This window comes from Equus przewalskii, chromosome 11, assembly GCF_037783145.1.
Source record: "Equus przewalskii isolate Varuska chromosome 11, EquPr2, whole genome shotgun sequence".
In the NCBI taxonomy this organism is placed as follows: Eukaryota; Metazoa; Chordata; class Mammalia; order Perissodactyla; family Equidae; genus Equus; species Equus przewalskii.
Window position 1 is genome coordinate 6,329,917 of NC_091841.1, and position 18,438 is coordinate 6,348,354.

General features: G+C 38.7%; 1 protein-coding gene across 10 annotated transcripts in view; it reads right to left on the reverse strand.

The window, feature by feature from the left end:
* Positions 1–18,438, reverse strand: part of LRRC4C (leucine rich repeat containing 4C) — a 1,166,764-nt gene that overhangs the window by 464,274 nt on the left and 684,052 nt on the right. For all 10 annotated transcript variants that reach the window (XM_070563809.1, XM_070563801.1, XM_070563805.1 and 7 more), the window contains one exon: positions 16,326–16,464. The gene's annotated coding sequence lies outside the window, so the exon portion shown is untranslated. The remainder of the gene's footprint in view (positions 1–16,325; positions 16,465–18,438) is intronic.

The following is an 18,438-nucleotide window of genomic DNA, read 5'->3' on the forward strand; positions in this document are numbered from 1 at the left end:
AGGAAAGAAAAGAATTCACTGGGTTTCCTCTAGAGAATAATGGGAGAGTTTGCTGACTTCTCTAATCCATCTTCTGTCTGTCTGATATGCGTTTCCGCTGCAGGGAGAAAGCAGCTTTGGCTTTCGCTCTCTGAAATGAGCTGGACTATCTTCTGCCTATCAGATGATCTTTTCCGGACTTTTATCATGGTTAAAAATGGGGATGAGGCTGATTGGGTTTTTTATGTGTGCCAAGGGCTGGCTGATGCCCATGAAAGTTAAATCACACTGGAAATGTGCCAGCATGGAGAGCAAGGATTCTCTTAAGCTTCCAGAGAGACGGACAGTGGAGCAAGGGTGGAACCCCAGTAATTGCCAGAGCTGTTTCGGGCTGGAGTCAGTTTGAAATTGCTGAATATGCCACACTAGCAATCTCAATAGGTGACAGCTCGATATTGTGACAGACATGTGGCTGCAAAATGGGAAAGGCAGTGGCCTTTACCTTGGGAATTCCGACTCAGTTGCTCTTTCCTCCAAACCTGCGTGGAGTTATTTGCATATGGGAGGCTTCAGAAAGTTTTTAGACTCTTTCTTCATTTTTTCTCGCCTCCCTCCATCCTGACCTTTTCCTAAAACATAATGGATTGCATGAGTATTACTTTAAGACTATAACAATGCAGCATTGGTAAAGTAGAGTTAGAAAAATGTCCACTTGGAATAGCACTCGAAGTATTGTCTCGGATCCGAAGTAATTTAATGAACGTGAAATCACTTGACTATATCTGTCTTCTATTATTTGCCAATTATGTCATGCATATAAGGCATATTTGCCCCAAAATGTAATTTCTTTGAGTTTTGGAGCTTTATAATAATCTTACTGGCAGATATAGTGTGATATATTACTGTTATAATTCACGACTAGTACTTAACACAAAACTGTCAATGAAGCCTCTTTTCAAATATTGTTTTATTTAATGTTCATGACAACCACTTGAGGTAGGCATCATTATCACCATTTTTTCAAAAAGACAATTGAGGTTCAGAGAAGCTAGGTGGATTGGCTCTGGTTACATAGTTGGTAAGCAGCAGCCTTAGATCTGTACCCAGAACTACTGATTTTAATTACTCTGCTGTCCTTATCACCTTATGTCTTCCAAAAAATGTTTGTTAAATGGATTTGCATTCAAGGAAAATACATCTGTGCATTGGAGGATGAATTCAAAATTAGGCATTTGTTTTTGAAAAGCCTGGCCCAGACTCAAAAGTGAAATAGTTTGTGTGATCTTTTGGGCTTGAGACATATTCTCAAATTGGTAAATAGAACGTCTCAAAAAGCACACATGCAGAATGATTCAGAGAACCATATGCAATCCAGGAACTCAACCAAAGTTTCTGAAGAGTTGCTGGGGTCAAGAAGAGAGGAGATTGATGAGATCGTTCCCCAATGCTTCCTACGTAGGCATTTTTCTCTTTCTATTGGCCTCTGCATATCTATATTTTGGAGGTACCAGAATTAGCTCAAGACATGTAGAACGAAGGTGAAAGGAACCCAGGAACTGAACAAGGAAGTGGTGACATGGACAGGAAGACAGTCTGCATTTTAGACGTCGCCTTTAAATACTGTTGAGAGCGACTGTAACTCTTACTTAGTCTGAGATAGCTGTTGCAAAACTTCATAGCCAAGTGCCCTGAAAGGTTTCCTGGTACTGGACTTGGACATTATGAAGTCGGGGATTTCAGTTTATTTATCTTTGAATCCGATGCCCAGGATAGTATGTGGCACATAGCAAACGCTGCTCTCCTCCTCCAGTGGGTGGTGGCTCTGGAGGGTCTGAGCAATGAAGATACTTTAGTAACGAAAACCTTCAGGGGAACGTATCAATTAAACAAACTCTTCAGAGGTAAGAAGTGTTGCACAGTGGTTAACAGCACAGAGTTGAGAAAAGGAAGTTTGTTGTAATCCAGACTCCACTCCTTCTTCCCTAATGGAAATTCAACCTCTTTACCTTTGCCAAGGTTACTTTGCTTCCTTTTCTCAACCACTTTACCTCTTTTTTTCTTCTTCCATCCTTTACTTTCCTAATTCTTACTCATATTTATTATTCAATAAGTGGTAGAATAAATGTATGAATGATCAGGTAGGGTCTACAGAATGTATCAAGCAGAAAAAGAGGTCATCTTTGTCCATAGAATGTGAAATGTCTATAGAACGCAAAATGAATGGATACATACACACAGATACAAACACCTACCATGGTTTTTGCAGTAAGAAGCCTTGATTTAAATCATAGCTTGGCCAAGTTACATTTCTGAGCTCCAGTTTCCTGTTCTATAAAATAAGGATAAGAATATCTAACTGAAAGAGACAAATAATATACATTACTTGGGGATATAGAGTTATGGAGAAATTTGACATTTTTATGTTTATAATTCTATAATGCTTGATTTTTGATTTCACAGGAGCACTCAGGAAGCATAAAATCAATGAGTTATAAAAACTAAATAAATAAATAGAGAAAGGAATCTCTAAATTAAAAAACCCCATTTTGTAGACTAAATAAGATGGGTGCAAAGATGGGTAAATGATGGCACTTCTAAGCGTATGCTCCCATCTTCCCTCATGTATACAATTGTGGGTAGTGTATTGTGCCATGTCATAGTTACACTTCGAAGACCTTCTATTTCTCACAATTAACTGCCAGACTTTTAGTGTTTTTTGTTTGTTTGTTTTTTCTAGAGTTCAGGGACAAAGGCAGTGTTAGTATGAAGTGAAATGTTTCAGAATGAAGAAAGCCTGACAATAGAGGATGCAGGAATATAGGAAAGCAGTAGAAACCGAGTGCCATTTCCATAATGATTCCTAATTCTTAACAGTTCCAACCTAAAGGCCAATGAATTTGTGTTTGTCTTATCAAGACAATCAAGCTGAAAGTAGCTTGATTTCTCATCATTGAAGATATTGCAACTTCACACACACACACACACACACACACACATATATATATATAAAAGAATCTTCAAGCTTATTACAGATGAAAGGAAGTTGTTTTCACGGTTGATAGACTTTAATAAATATGTTGTTTACCCAAATGATCTATGAAAAATCACCTGAATCAAATATTTGTCTTTCTTAGTACATGAACTAAAATGCAACTTTCTCCTAAGTCTGAAAACCATTGTTTGTGCCAGTATTTAGACATAGCTTGTTTTAGAAATAAGTGCTTGTTTTTATGTTTGTGGCTAGCAAGGAAACCTGGATTCTATTTCTTTAGATTCATCTGATCTCATTCTAGTCAATTTAAAGTAAACGAGGGAGTTTGTCTATGGCTAATTATAAGACATGCTATCAAATTGTTACAAATTGAAAGACTTTTGTCTTTGGCTCACAGACTCTTCCTCATAGCCTGAGGCAGACTTGCAAAGAGATTCTGAAACTCCTAACCCTCCAAATAAAATAATAATAAAATAAATTAAACTGATAGCTTTAACAACATGCTCATACTTACCAACCCTTTCTTCTCTCTCCTGTTTCATTCCGGTGATCCATGATAAAATTCACAACCCTGAACTCTAATAACCTAAGTGAATGTATGTTACTGAAATTAATTTAAATCTCAATTATAATTAAAGCTATTTATCTACAGGAAGATTTTTCTTAAGCCTTTCCTAATACATCCCAGAATCCTGGCCTATGGGCCTCATTAAATTTTTCAGCTGCCCTAGGGATTCTCAGGCTTTGGAGAGCTAATTGATGCTCATGTTCAAGCCTTATTGAAAGAGCTCACCTTCAAGGGTGAGGGAAAGAACACGTACACAAACACATATACAGTAGTACAGTCAAGCACTGCATAAAGACATTTTAGTCAATGACAGACCACATATACAAAGTCAGTCCCATAAGATTAGTACCATATAGCCTAGGTGTGTAGTAGGCTATACCATCAAGGTTTGTGTAAGTGTTGAAGGGGAGAAAGAAATTTTCCTCCTCCCTTCTAGGTTCTTTCAGCTGGTCTAAAAATTAAATCGACATGAGACAGATTAACAGGAGCCAAACAAACAAAAGATTAATAACATGTATACAGGGGAGAAACCCAGGGAAACTGAGTAGCTCGCCAAAATGCCCAAAGCCCTCACTTTAAATGCCATCCTTAGCTAAAGACAAAAGAAGATGTTGGGGCTGGGGAGAGTCAGGACTTCAAAGAGAAGGAGGCAATTCACAGGTGGGTGAGAAGGAGCAAATGTTTGGAAAACAAGTGTTTGGCTACACAGAAACAGAAGAACACAGGGGGAAGCACAACAAACAGCTTTTCCAGGTTCCTTCCTCTCCACCACCTAGCTCATGTTATGCTAAGGTGATAGCTCACTTCCTGAGACAGGATTTTTAATTGAATTATTTTAGGCAGTTAAGGGGGAGGTAACAAGAAAAACTTTCTGAGTCTTTCATTCCTTAAAAATAATCAGCTGAAAACAATCCTCATGTTAAAGAGACACATTTTGGGGTGGCAAATTTTGTTCTCCTTCAGAACACTCTATGACATTCACACAACAGTGAAATCAGCTAACAATGCATTTCTCAGAAAGTATCTATGTTGTTAAGTGACACAGGGTTGTACAAGACATGCCCACCAAAATGCCTTTACAATCCAAGGAGCTCATATTCAATAGGGAAAAATCAGAAGAGGCTTTCTAAAGATGATATTCACCTTGAGGAATTGGGGAAAACAAGTATTGAGGAAAAGGCTCAATTTCAAAAGCAGAAGTGAGGAGAAGACAATTCAGGAAAAAGAAACAATATATGAGTAAAAGGCAGATGTGAGAAAAGAAGAGTACCACATCTAGTGTACCGTGGCACAGATCAGCAGCAAAATATTGACCCCTCAGACCTTGGGACAACCCAGTAGGATCTAGGGTGGTCCTGCCCCAAGGTATCCACACCTGACACACACTGCTCAGCTAGGTTGTGTGAGCAAACCCAAGGAGGTGTTATTCCACAGGACATCTATTCCAGCAGCCAGCTGCCAGCACATCTCTACGCATTGTGGAAAAGGGTTACATGGACCAGCTGAAGTAGACTGCATTGCAGCAGCCCAAGGCCCTTAGCCCAAGGATTATTGCTTATGGGTAAGGGAAGGCAAGTGGAAGCACCACATTTTTTCAGGAAGAGCAAGTAAAATTAGAGGTGGGAAAACTTCACCATCTTAGGATCAATCATGAATACAAAGACAGGGGTAATGGCATTTCAGAAAGTAAAGGAAAATCAGTGAATTCCCTAAAGCATAAGAAAGGCTTGAAATGGCAAACAAGGAGCAGGCTCAGGATGGAGAAGTAACACTGGGATTTAACTTTCAAAGTGCCCACAAATGTCCCTAATACCCCTGGATGGGTTAGTCACCATCCAGCATGGCAGGGTTGCTTAGAGAGGTGGCTGTAGTATATAACGTGCAACAGGAGTAACCTCTGGCATCTCCAACCAGAGAGTGGAAATGAAGCCTCATTAATGGCCAGATGGGATACTTTCTAATTTGTTCAGAGTCAAAGACTCACCCTCTTTATGAAAATGTCCACAGTTCTTTCTGAGAACCTCTGGGATGTCTTGCATTGCCTAGGAAATGTCAATTCCCCCTGTCTTATTGGTCGAGGTACCATGCTATAGCCACCATTTGGCAGCGAGCACCCAGAGAATGTTGCTCAGAGGCACAACCATCTTCTGATGGCCCTTTAACACCTTCAGTTGACAACATCACACTGGCATCTGAGGTAGGAGAATCATTGCCTCCTTAACTCTGTGTCTGACATTAGCATCTGGACTCCCAGAGCAGCGTGGTTCATGTCTGGAGTTAATTACACTTTCAGTCACCCAGATCCTTCAATTTCTGTTCTTAACAACTCTATAGACATTTAAAAATGACTTCAGCAGGACCAACCCCATATCATCTTCCTCACCTCTCTTGACTCTTCCTTCCATCCTGGGAAACTCTGTATCTACAAGCACACTTCAGCTTCTTCTGTTTATTGAGCCATATTAAAAAACTGTCCCTCCTGTGTCTATGAAATAAGTTGCCCACCATCCACCAATTCTATTACAGCCAGTCTCTAAATCTTGGTCTTGACGTAATTATATCATCTTGCTGAGAGTAAAATGAAGAAAGAGAGCTAACCAACCTTTATAGTGTTTTCATATAGACTGACTTATTGAAAATTATAATTATACTTTGAAGTAGATAATATTATTTTATCCTTGCATCTCATCCATCTTAAACTTACCACGTTTTAAAAAGATTCTATCTTCTGCCCCAAATCTGTCCTCCCATAGTCCTTCCTGTCAGTAAAATGGAGATTTGAACCTTCTGTTTACTCAGACCAAAAATTTTAGAGTTATTCTTAATCTCTCTCTTTCCCAGCCTACCTTTAGTCATCTCACAAATTATATCTACATGAAATGTATTCAGAATCCAATCAATTCTTACCGGTTGGACCTCTACCATCATGGTGCAAGAAACTGTCATCTTTCACATGGATTATTGCAGTAGCCTGCTAATTGTTCTCTCTTCTTTCATCTTTACCCTCCTTCAGTCTATACTCATCACAGTACCCGGAGGAATCCAGCATCGTGTCTCACACTTCCCACTTCTAAGACCTCAAATCCCATAGCTTTCTCCATTGTTTACTTATTTAGCTACTCCATAGACTTTTGTGTTTCTCAAAGGCACTAAGCATGCTCCTACTTCACGTCTTCTCCATTTGTCTCCTCATCTGAAAATCTTTGCTCCCTGATACTTCCACGCCTCAGCCTCTCACCTCCTTTTGATCTCTCTCACCTTCTGAGTGATGCCTTCCCTGACCAACAGTATAAAATTGCAAGGTAATCCCACCTTATCACTACTTGTTCCTTCCCAACTTTATATTTTTAGATCGGACTTACCACCATCCAACATAACACTCATTTAATATTATTTTGTTTTACTATTTTGTTTATTAGCTCTCTCTGCCCACTAAAATGTGTATCCATAAGGGTTGGAATTTGTATTTCTGTTGTTCTCTGCTGTACCCCCAAAGCCAAGAATAGTGCCTGACTCATAGTGGGTGCTCAAGAAACATTTGTGGAATGACTGAATTAATTAACACATGCTAAGCAATGATTTTGGAGAAAAAATGACTTGTGATCCATTCCTCATCTATAATTTATTAGCTCTTGAGCTCATGCACATGAGACTCTCAGTCTCAGTCTCATTTACCTCATGTATAAAATGGAAATAATGTTGGGTGTTAACTAAAATGATAAATAAGAAATGTCTAGGTCATAGTAGACGTAAAACAGAGGGTGATTGCTATTGTTGTTATTAAAATACTATTTTTAAAAACCTGTGGGATACGATTTTCAATCTTCATTAAATAGAAGAATTTCTACTTTTCTCACAAAGAGTCAGGGCACATGGATTAAATATAAAATAAGTGAAAATATCCAATTCAGAGTCTGGTCCACGGAAGTTCTATAATGAATGATTGTTTCAATTGTAGTTAAACTATCCTCAAGATTTCCCTGGTTCTTCTATGCACTAAATTTCTTGACTTCAAAACGAGCTCAGCATCATGGGGATTGGAAGGATTTTATAAATTCTCAGACTTAATACACCATGTTGCTAAAACAGTACTTTGCCAAAGGCTCTCTATTCCATTTTTGAGCTTGCAGTGGCTAAGAATCAGAATTCTTCAAGGCATGTTTAACAGCTCCCAGGCCCCAAAGTGGGTGGCCCTTGTTAAAGATATTTCTTTTTCAATTTCAGGAAAATCCTCAAGGCCTTCCTTGGTTTCTATTTGCTATGAAAAACCTGGGAACTCCAGGGGAGGCATTGGTACAACATTTCTTCCTGCAGGTAACTTCCCTGAAAACAGCAACACTTTGTTATAATTACTGGAAAAAGACCCACCTCTAGTTTCCATCAAAAAGAAGTCAGTTAATTAACCAACAGGAAATTGAGTGGCATGACACTCTTTTGCCAAATCGTATGAAAGCAAGTCAACGGATCTTACCAATAGGGTACTGGAGCCAGCTTGCACCAGCCTGCGAGAAAATATGCTACATACCTCTTCCCACCTCTGTGTTTGGTGACATCTCAGTGGTACTTGAAATGGGCCACAGTAGGGACAGTGTTTACACCACACAAACAAGAGAAAACTACAAATCAGAGCTTTAGTTTTGTTTTTTCTTTCTCAGAGAGCCGTTTTTTCCAGCACACCATTGGTTCTACCTTGTTATTTCCAAGTGTATGAGATAACCATTCATTCAACAATTTGCTATTGCTGTGCCTTCTCTGGGCAAGGCACTCAATTTGGAAGTTGCTCTCTGAAATAGATGCACACCATTCGGTGGAATAGAATGCTTGTCTCAAATTGTTTTACTGCTTGGGTTTATGGTTTCGTTTCTTGAGCAGTAAATGTGCACTGTGAAACATTTTGCTTTACTCCAGAGATTGTTCATTGTCTTTGCAACACGAATACGGAGCTTAAAGATGTAAAATATGAGAAATCAAGCATAAGGAATTCCCATGATATTTAGCACATTTGCCACTGGGGAAGAAAAAGTTGAGAAAATTAAGGTACTGCCAATGATATGATCGTTTTGCTTAGTGGGACAGGTGGGATAGGAGACTTCAGTAACATGGACTGATTTTTCTTTCAAAAGGTGCTTGAAATACACCTGGAACTTCTGAAATTATGTTTGATAAGCTGGAAAATGGCAAGAAGATACAATCGCTCTGATTGTGTTCTCTGCATTGCTTACCTGTCAATTCTGAGCCTTCAACTAGGTCATGTGAATGTGGCTCAGAAAAACTGGCTAAATCTTGTATTACAAGGTCTGAACAGCTGCAAAAATCACATTAGGTATGATGGCAGTAAAAAGTACCTGCCACTCTTCTACACATATCTTTTTGATGCCTTTAATTTCTTTATTAGCTTTTCTATTTTGAGCTTTGCTTTGAGAATAAGATGAATGCTTTATTAAGGAATTTCTATGAGCTCTCAACTTCTCAGCCATTTCATACAAGTCAATTTCCTTTTATTCCTATCATCTCTTGTTTCACTCCAGTTTGGGAAGAATGATTCAGAAATATAAGTTTTGAGATTTGTCTTCTCCCGTTAATGATTGCCTTCATTATGTGAGGTCCTTTATATTTTTGATTTATTTTTTGGTTTAGGAAAATTCACCCTGAGCTAACATCCAAGCCAATCTTCCTCCATTTTTTAGTGTGTGGGCCACCTTCACAGCATGGCTACTAACAGAGCAGTATAGGTCTGCGGCCGTGAACTGAACCCAGGCCACTGAAGCAGAGTGCGCTGAACTTAACTGCTAGGCTGCCAGGGCCAGCTCTATTAGGTCCTTTTTAAAAGATGTAATACGTTTCTTCAAAAGTTAAAGTTTCTAAAAGATCTAGACAGAGACAAGCCCAATCTCTATTTATGCTTTCTAAAAGAAAAAAACAAAAAGAAAAACTACAATATTTTAAATAGCTTATACCATAGAAATTTCTCTTCTTTAACAAACTCAACGTTATCTTGTTATTTTGTTTTTAAGTTTCTAATAATAAAACTTATTTTGTTTATGATAATACCAAGATATACTTTTAAATAGTGTTTAATTCTGAATACAATAAAATCATATTTAAAAAGAAATAATAACTAAATACATGGTAAATTTCTAAAACCTTTGTACACATTAAAACCCACAGAATAGGGTAGTTTTCTCTTAATATAGATTATTTTCCACCTTGAATACTTTATGGCACCCTGATCATTTCAATTTGTGGCAACTACAAAGTTTAAATGACAGAATTCTGTCATAAGGCTCCAAATTCTTGGAAGATTTGAAGGGTGTAAATTTTTGGTCTAATTTTCTGTAAAGGAACTATTAAAGTGAATTTTCATTAAACAAGGCATAGCAGGCATAAATACAGTCTGTCTATTTCAGCGTGTATCCTTATTCTCCATTGAAAATTGTATAAAGTAGAACTCTACTTCAAACTTTGCTATTTCTATTTATTTTATAGCACTAGGCAGTCATGGGAAGCTTTTCGCCCTAAAAGCAAGCCTTTTCTGATGAATCTGACCAAACAAAAACCAGGATGCCTTCTTTTTTAAATTGCTGCTGTAAATATCCATTATTTAGAATACTCCCTAAGCATACCTGCCTTATCATATAGACAAAGTCAAAGTTGATGTCTTTAAGTATCTATGACATAGGCCAAAAAGATCTCTTTTCATCTGCCTGAGATGAGCAGAACTCTTCTCTTTTTGCATCAGGTCCTTGCCTGGCATTGAACATGGCTAGTTTCTGCTCTATCAACGCCTTTGCGTCAGGGTTCTTGCTGGTTTCTCTAAACCTCTGGCATCCTCTAGTCCAGGAGTGAAGTGCTAGAGAGTTTGTTAGCTGTGATTCTGCCTTTCTGTCCAGGCCTTTCTATATTTGTGGATAAAGTCCCTTCCTTAGGTACTTGGAAAGCCATTGTTTCTGTGTTCCCCAGCCTGATCGACTTTATAATAAATTGATGAAATTCAGAGCCCCTCCTTGGGCTATGTTTAAAAGTAGAATTAGTGCCTGTCTTAAAGGATAGTGATGTTAAATCATCTTGTTACCATATGCTGGTATTTTTGTTTATTCATTGGAATTATTTACTTTTTCTTGTGTAGAATGGGATGGGTGGGATTGACATTTGACTTGTAGACCACCAGTCTATATATGGTAAAACATGAGACTATTATGTTTGGCATCTGGGGTCAGAGCACGTATAATGAGATCGAGGGGGCATCTTAATATTTAATATTCTTTCCTCTGCTACTACCAAGGACAGAGCAATAAATATCTCAGTTCATTTGTAGGGACAAGATTCACATAAAGAATTCTCTAACTAGATAAAGCAAGGTAAAATGTGAGAATATTTGTCTAGAAATGTCATAGAACTCATTTTCTGCAAAATTTTTGGAAACTGATAACACAGATTACTTCCCAGTAGCTCAACGTGCTCTCTCTCCCTCTGCTAAACTCCTATAGCAAGTCATGTATGGTGAATAATGTGCTCCATTAGGCACCAGCAGCAGACAAGGATGAACAAGACACTGCATTGCATTGGGGAAATGAAAGACAACTTCCTACCTTATATGTTATAGTTATGATAGTCTTTCTCTTTTAGTGCTGTCAAATGTTTTCTATATAACTTGATAGTTAGGCCTGATTATATATACGTGATATATATACTTTCCTCAATGTCTAGAATACTGTTCAACATGTAGGAGATATTTTGTTAAACTAATTATTCTTTCATTCAATGATTATTTTTAAGCCCCTATTATGAGAAGCAATCATCTCTTTGAGATGGGTTTGCATATATTCCTACACAAATGCAGAAGAATGGACTTAGTGAGAGATTGGATGTTTTTTGTTTGTTTGCTTTGTTTTATAGCTTTAGAGTTCTACTTTGCTTATTATTTTTAAAATTTGGCACTGAAAATAGACCCCTCAAAATATCTTCAAAAATGCTTCTGTGGGACTTCCACTTCCAGGAAAATAGAGTAGACTTTCTTTGTTCAGTTCTTTCCATTAAGTAAAATTAAAAACCCTGGACATTGTATTTTTAAAAAGGAACAAATAAGAAGACCTTGAAAGGTGGAAAATAGAAGGCAGGCTATTTAGGAAACTTATATCCATGTAATGACACAGTGGTGAGTTTCTGGGCATTCTTTTTAACTCATACATCTCAGACTTGAAAAGAGACCAGAAACCCGGAAATGCCGACAGGTACAGACAAAAAAAGAAAAAACAAAAGTCTGCTCTCTCTACCCAAAGGACAAGGAAAACGCAGCTCAGCAAGACAGAAAATGTGAGATAATTATTCTCATCCAGCAAAACATCATAGAAAAATTTGACCCTATCTAGGCCAGCAAAGCCCTAGTGAGGACACAGACTTTCACCTTCACCAAGCTGTGACAAGGTCCCACAAACTCCCTATCAAGGTGCTATCAGACAAGGCCAGGGAGAAAACCAGAACTTTCATCCCTGCCAGATAGCAACAAGGCCACCCTCCACCCTGTGCATTGTCAATGCAGACGACATGAGGAGCCTGGACTTCTACCTCCACTCAGCAATAGCAACAGGACATTCCCCCAACATGCGGGAATGGTATCAGAGTCAACGTCATGGAGAGTCAGAACTTTCACCACCACCCAGCAGACATGAGGCCGCTCCCCTGCCCAGGGTGTGACTGGTAGCCAAGTGGGTAGCAGTTACATCACACTCCTGTGTCTCCCAGCCAGATAGGTATCAGCTCTGCTGGAACTCCTGCCCACACCCAGCAGTAAGGAGGACTCTCCATGCACTCGTGTGTGAACAGAGGCCAAGTAAGGAACATGAGTTTCTATTCCCACCTGACGTTAACTCTACCCCTACTTCCTCTGCTGGAGAAATATCAGAAGAATTTAGCTAAAACTGAAGGTTTCAGTAAGATATGGTCTCTTAGTATAACACCCAAATTGTCCAGATTTCAATTACTCATTATACCAACAATTGGGAAGATTTCAAATGGAATGAAAAAGACAATCAATAGAGGCCAACACTAAGAAGAAAAAAGAACAAATAGACATGCATAGGAAATAAAATTGACTTTGAAGTAAGATTCACATCTTATAGAAAAATTCACTCAAAATGGATTATGCACTTAAATATAGTAAATAAAACTATAAAAACTTAGGAAAAAACATACAAGAAAACCTTTGGTCTCTAGGGCTAGGCAAAGAGTTCTTAGATTGGACACTAACAGCATGATCCCTAAAGGGAAAAACTGCTAAATCTCACTTCATCAGAATTCAAATCTTTTGTTCTGTAAATTCTTGTTAAGAGGATGAAAAGACAAGTTACAGAGTGGGAGAAAGTATTTGCAAACTAATATCTGACAAGGACTAATACCTAGAATATATAAAAAATTCTCAAATATCAACAGTAAAAAAACCAAACAATCCAATAAGAAAATGGGCAAGACACAAACAGACATTTCACTGGAGAGGATAGACATGGTAGACAAGTACAAAAAATGATGTTGAATGTCACTAGTTTTTAGGGAAATTAAAATTAAAACCGCAATGAGATAATTAGGGGAAAAGCTCCTCGATGTTGGTGTTGGCAATGTTTTTTTGGCTATGACACAAACACACAAGCAACAAAGGCAAAAACCAGTAAATGGGACTGGGGTGGCATTTTGCACTTGCACAGCCACAGAGCCCAGGGCTCCTGCCAGTTGGGTCTGTGGCTCCCAGCTCAGGCAGGCAGTGGGGAAAGAGTAATGGGGGTACTCAGAAGGCTAGCATCTGCAGTCGTGAAAACCTGTGGCTCCATGCAACCAGTGAAATCTCTAGGGGGTCAGAGGTGTCTGTGCTCAGTACTTTAGTGGCAAAGATGATGGGGTCCTCTGCAGGGCAGGTCAGTGGAAACCATGGATACTCTCGCTGCATGGCTGATGTTGGTTGCCACTGCCCTTCTTCCCTGTTCTAGCCATCTCTATACATCTCAGTTTTGCCAGTCTCTTGGTGGGGTGAGTCACTAGTGGGTCCTTTGTGCAGCTCCCGGAAAGGCTAGGGAAGTTGGTCTCTCACTCCTCTCTCCCTTTCCGAGTGAGGGGAACTCTTTCTTCCTTTCCTGTTGCAAATCAAAGCCATACAATTTCATCTTACACATGTTAGAATGGCCATCATCGAAAAGACAAGAGATAGCAAGTGCTGGCGAGGACACGGAGAAAAGGGAACCCTGGTGCATTGTTGGTGGGAATGTAAATTGGTGCAGACACCATGGAAAACAGTATGGAGTTTCCTCAAAAAGTTAAAGATAAAACTACCATATGATCCAGTAATTTCACTTCTGGGTATTTAGACAAAGGAAATGAAATCACTATCTTGAACTGACATCTGCCCTCCCATGCTCACTCAGAATTCTGAGTGAACAATTCACAATAACGTAGATATGAAAACAAGCTAAGTGTCATTTGATGGATGGATAGATAAAGAAAATGTTATAGATAGATAGATAATCTATCTAGATTTTGCATTTTTTTCTACACTCCCAGAAGCAGCCTCATTGACCCCCTCCAGAGATGTAACAGCACCAGCTGGTATCCCTTCCTCAGAGATTTGGATCCAGCTCTGTCTAAGGAGTCCCTTGTATTTCTTCAGGCTATAACATTAGCTGAAGAGCATCCCTCACAAAATTCTGAGTCCCTGCTCTATATGGTCCCCAATCAGAGCTCCCGGGACACTAGTTCCAGCTAGCTGGCATGACGCTTCTTAGAGACATGAATCCCAGGAGTGCGGAGTCCCTCCCTGAGCTTCTAAATAGTTCCTCTACCTTTCAGGCAACACCCCTACCAGAGATTCCTGAGTTCCAGTTCTGCAAAGCCCCTCCTCCAATATTCTAAATTCTAATCATCTCAAACGCTTGTCTGTCGTCGCTGCAGCCAGGGTAGCCACTTCCTGTGTTACTACTTCTTTGATTTCTCAGTTTCCTCTTTTGCTTTTCCAATTCTTCAATATGTGGTTAACAATTTTTAAATTAAATTTTATCTGTTAAAATAACTCATGCAGTTTCTGTTTCCTGAGTGTAACCTAACAGATGCAGACAGTTAGTAGCAAGATTTGACGCTGAATGAAGAGAAAGTGGCTAAAAAGACCATGAGAGGCTATGTAAAAGGCTGAATTATGAGAGGAGTACATATATGGCTAAGAAAAGCAATCAGAAGCAGAGAGAGAGAGAGAAAAGAACAGAAGTTCAGGGAGAAGTAGAGTTACAAAGAAGTAAGTTCCCTGTTGTTCATGAGAATGATACAGACATAATGAGAACATTCTAGAACTGCCTTTTTTTTCTTGTTTTCAAATTCTGTTTCAGTTCTAGCCCTCATATGTTACCAGCATAACTCTCTTTTCACTTACATGAGTCTTGCTTCCCTATAAACAAAAGAACCTAACTACAAGAAAACAACATCCCTCCTTTTGAATAGATAGAAGGACTGAGATCGAAGACAAAGAAAGGGGACAATAAATATACTTAAAGAAAGACTTTCAAATCTTTTCTCTCTTTGTTGGTTCACTTTCCTCTTGAATGCTAGTAGTTTATCATCGTCCCGTTGCCTCCTCATCTTTAGAGAGTACTTTACACACTACGAAATGCCTCCATATCTATGTTCTTATGTGAACTCTCAAAACAAAGCAGTCTCCCCGAAGACAAATAACGTTTTCTATTTAACTTAATGTACATAATGTGATGGAGTTGATGGGAGAAAGAATAGTTGTCTTCCAGGAAGCTCCTGAGTTATGAATTCAGGACAGATAGCTGTTATAAATGCAACCCCGAGAGAGATAAATATTAACAGAAAAATGTATGAGCAATTCCTCCTGTAGTGGTTCCAGGTTCTTATAACATTTCTACTTCCTCTTTAAAACAGCATGAATATCCAAGTAAGTATTTGCCAATTAAAATGCCAAGTATAAATATCTCCCTTGCCATAGATGGAGCTTCATATCACTATAATTTGATATTTTTTTCCTCCTCAACACAATGAAATGCCACAGGAGAATGAACTGATTATTGCCATTTCACAGACCTGGACAGCTCCTATGCCTAAGCTCAGTAGACCTTGGTCCTAACCTTTGATGGTACAACATTTAGCTAAAGAGGATGCTACAACCCATGCCCCCAGCTCACAATCCGCCACTTGACGGAGTTGTATGGACTTTCCTTTTTCCCCACCAGTTCATTCAGAGAAGTTCAACCTTCCCAATAGCCCAAGAGAAAATATTTTCATGCTGTTCCCACATCAAGCTTTCTAATCTCACCAGGTTTTCCATGGGAGAATAAAAAGCCGGCTAGCCTTCCCAAACACTTTGTTCCATATTAATGACCTAACTGCTGCCCCAGTTTCAAAAGAAAGGCATTTGCCTGCTTGTTTCATTCTGAATCCTGGGCAGGCCAATCTGCCACCCTCTCAACTCCCAGGGCAATGCAAAGAAACAGCTGTTCGACGAACAGTCTGCCTCTCAACACTCTGCATAAATCACTGCTAGTAAAAGTTTTATGAGTTGGGCACTTTTTCCCCCTGCTTCCTCCTTTCATAACTGACTGAAGCCCAAATGAACAAGATGAAATGGCCAGACACTTGGCCATATGTTGGCATCCACATGTGTACATTTGGGAGGGAAGAGAAGCTGTCAGCTGTGCTGAAGGAACATTATAATCATCAGAAATGTAATTAACATCCCCGCAGTCAATGCATCTTTGAAGGATTTGAACAGAGTAAATTATACCTCTCACTTACCTGTAGCAAATTGCCCCTGGACCAGTTTCTCTGTTTTTGAAACTTGAATCCAGTCAATTTATTGAGACTCCAAAGTGTTTTCAGGACGTTTCCATGGTGTTAATCTGCATAGGTTATCTCTGCTCTTCCAGTAACTCCTCTATAAAACAGAATAAGGGGATATACTCAGGAATTTACAACGCTCAATAAATGCTGGTGCATCAATTAGATTTTAGCACCCATAACTCACCCTAAAAAATATTGGACCATTCTTATTATTTGTTTAATAGAAAGTGAGAGGAAGAAAGATTTTCCCTTTGAAAAACTACATTGCACGTTATCGTGGATTTGTGTCTACAGTCACAACTAGTAGAAGTCCAGGTGAATGGCAAAGGCTTAATAAAAGTTTATTGATTGGAGACTCAATATAATTGATTTGATGAAAGTTTCCTTGTTATTGCATGCCCTGAGAAGATGGAAAGGAATTTAACATTTAAGACGTTACCATGGACCTCGGGCTGTGCTAGCTGCTTTTATTATATATACGTTATCTCATTCAATCAGTACAACCTTTCTAAGAATTTGCTACCTATAGCTCTCTGTCTGGCAGATGTTTTTATTAGCCTCATTTTTCAGATCAGAGGAGAAAGACTTATAAGTCGGTGAGGTCAAATTTTAAAACCTGCTAAGCTGAATCCACTGCTCTTACTCTTTCCTTACTCAGGTCTGGGAGAGGACTATAGACTATTGTTTCATTTTGTTTAACTAATTACTATCAAAACATTTTGTGTACTGAATACATCCTAAGACAAAACAAACAGAGTGACTTGGGCATGGAGCTATGGTGACACCCAAGTAAAACTTGACAATAAATTTCATGTTATGAGATATCCTATCGTAATTATGATCAAATTCCTTAAGCACATAAGTTTTTTCCGCCACCATAATTGTTTTCATCTGAAATTTCACATCCACTTTGTGTTCATGGGGCTCTTTTAACTAAATTCAACAAAATCATTTTGTGTGTATCTAAACCATATTACTGATTTAACACTCTCTTATAATAACTGGCTAATGTTAAGAAATAATAAGCCATGATAGTCCTCTTCTCCCAACTTAGAAGGATCATTACAACAAAGCACCCCATGAACCCCTTCTTGTTCCAGAAAATAGCCAGCCACAGAAAACTCTTTGTTCCTCACACTGAACAAGACTTCCTCTTTTAAAATATCCCCAAACTGCTCACTTGCCCCCTTGCAGCCGATCAAGAACTGTCAAACATAACAAAGATCCCATCTTAATAGAACATCTGCCAATTAGATACCGTATCAGTATTTTCTCGTTTTACGCCATAAAACTTACTCCCCTTTGCAACTGACACATTTTGAACACTTGTTTAAACAAAAGTGATGGCAGAGGAGTCCCTTGACACAAATTTATGAATAAACAGCCTTTGTTAAATTTAACTCAAATAGTGAGTTATTTTTGTTCATTATCATTCTAGGAATTCCCTTGAGGATAATATTTAACTCTAGAGAGAAACGTCTAAATTTGTTGAGCGATTTGCAGACTCTTCTTCACATGTGTTAAAGGAATATGGTAGAACTAACAGGTAGAAAAGTAGGGGAAGCAGATACTGAATTACATGGGAGGATGAATGCCTAACCTAAGAAATAATTGCTAAAGTTGCGATTCTGATTCAATTTATGAAGTATCTACTAAACACTTAGTCTATTTCATTACTATTGTTTCATTGTTACAATTTGCATTTTATTTTTGGGGGCGTTTCATTTGAGGAAGATTAGCCCTGAGCTAACATCCACTGCTGATCCTCCTCATTTTGCTGAGGAAGATTGGCCCTGTGCCCACCTTCTTCGATTTTATATGTGGGACACCTGCCACAGCATGGCTTGATGATAGATCCCTACTTGGTGTCCAAACCTGCAAACCCTGGGCTCCTGAAGCGCAGTGCGTAAACTTAACCGTTACACCACCAGGCTGGCGCCTAAAATTTTTAAAAATAACCATATATTTTCCCACTATGCGCTAGGCACCAGTAAAGTGATTTACAAGATTATCTAATTTATTTATATGGGGAAAAATTTGTGCTTCGATGAAAAACTATATATTGTCT